The sequence below is a fragment of the Zosterops lateralis genome (genome assembly GCF_965231275.1).
Source record: "Zosterops lateralis genome assembly, chromosome: 4".
Lineage (NCBI taxonomy): Eukaryota > Metazoa > Chordata > Aves > Passeriformes > Zosteropidae > Zosterops > Zosterops lateralis.
Window position 1 is genome coordinate 48,656,669 of NC_139765.1, and position 1,281 is coordinate 48,657,949.

Below are 1,281 nucleotides of genomic sequence, written 5' to 3' on the forward strand. Positions count from 1 at the left end.
TTTTCCCACTTACCCAAAAGGCTTTCTGAAAGCTTCTACCTCTGCAAAAGAAAAAAAAAAAGAAAAAAAAAAAAAAAACAAAAACAAAAGAAATTAGAACAATTATGGCAGATTGCATGAATTGTGAGAACGTCACAGTAACTGCTACTTTTCATTATGTTTGTCTTTGGGTCATGATCAACAGAAGGCTTACGGTAATTACATCAAGAGAAGGATTCTCCTTGTAAGAGATTGTTTTCAGTCAATCAGTCGTCTAAGATTCTGATGTGAGGATTACCTGAAAGGGAATGATGGGTGTTCCGAGTGCATGTTCAAGAGACTTGGATGGACTGGAAGTAAATGTGGTAATTGTACCATCAGGAAGGTGGCCTAAGACTACAATGCTAAAGTATGCATACCTCAGTTACAAAACTTTTGAAAGGAAGTCTCAGCCACAGAATGCATATACCTGTAGAGTTTTGCATGGGTTTTATATAAATACAATTTAAAAAAAATAGCTGCTTGCACATTATACCAGAAAAACCTCCAAAACTGCAATTGCTTTGAAAATAGATTTTAGGTTTTTTGGAGTTTTCTGAGATGCTTGGTCTGTATTTTGATAATTGTGCATATTATGTAAAAATGTTGGTGGACCCATAAATGACCAGACTTTTTCTAAGAAAAATGTTGCTTTAATGCATTTCATGAATTTTTACTCTTATATCATTGCTTGCTAGTAATAGCAAATCTGCTTTTCTGCATCTGCTTTGCGTAGCTATTGTAAGGCTTTGAACTAATGTATGTATTTATTGCTTGAACTTCTGTGCATACCTTATAAAGCATAATGTCTGACAATTTAAATGGCTCATGTATTCTTGCTTCTATCATAAGCTGAGGACGGGGGATTATGATCTTTTGTATACAGCAAATTTTAACTGTAGCACAAACATCTGTTTATGTATTGGTGGGATATACTTGTTTTATTTATCTTTTTTGAGGTAAACTAATTTTTGATACTTTTCATTACTGTGTACTGTGTTCATACCTTGAATTCTCTGACGTTAGAAGTCATGGTTGAGAATTGTAACAGCTGTTATTCGTTCTGTATTCATGGCTTTCACTGCTGAATAAAATAAAGGACCAAACCTAGGATTCGAAAGAAAACTGTCTACCTCTAACACCAGGGAGTTATCAGATTTTATTTTACATAGTTTTAGTCTACAAAGTCACAATTGCTTAAACCTAGCGAGCTTAAGGCTTATATTCTGTGTGGTTGAATTCATGGCACAGTTGTACTGTTTG

The 1,281-nt window shown here is 34.2% G+C and overlaps 1 protein-coding gene across 3 annotated transcripts in view; it reads left to right on the plus strand.

The window, feature by feature from the left end:
- Positions 1-1,000, plus strand: part of FOXP2 (forkhead box P2) — a 406,072-nt gene extending 405,072 nt beyond the window's left edge. For all 3 annotated transcript variants that reach the window (XM_083860379.1, XM_083860380.1, XM_083860381.1), the window contains one exon: positions 1-1,000. This exon is cut by the window's left edge and continues 2,105 nt beyond it. The gene's annotated coding sequence lies outside the window, so the exon portion shown is untranslated.
- The last annotated feature ends 281 nt before the right edge of the window (positions 1,001-1,281 follow it).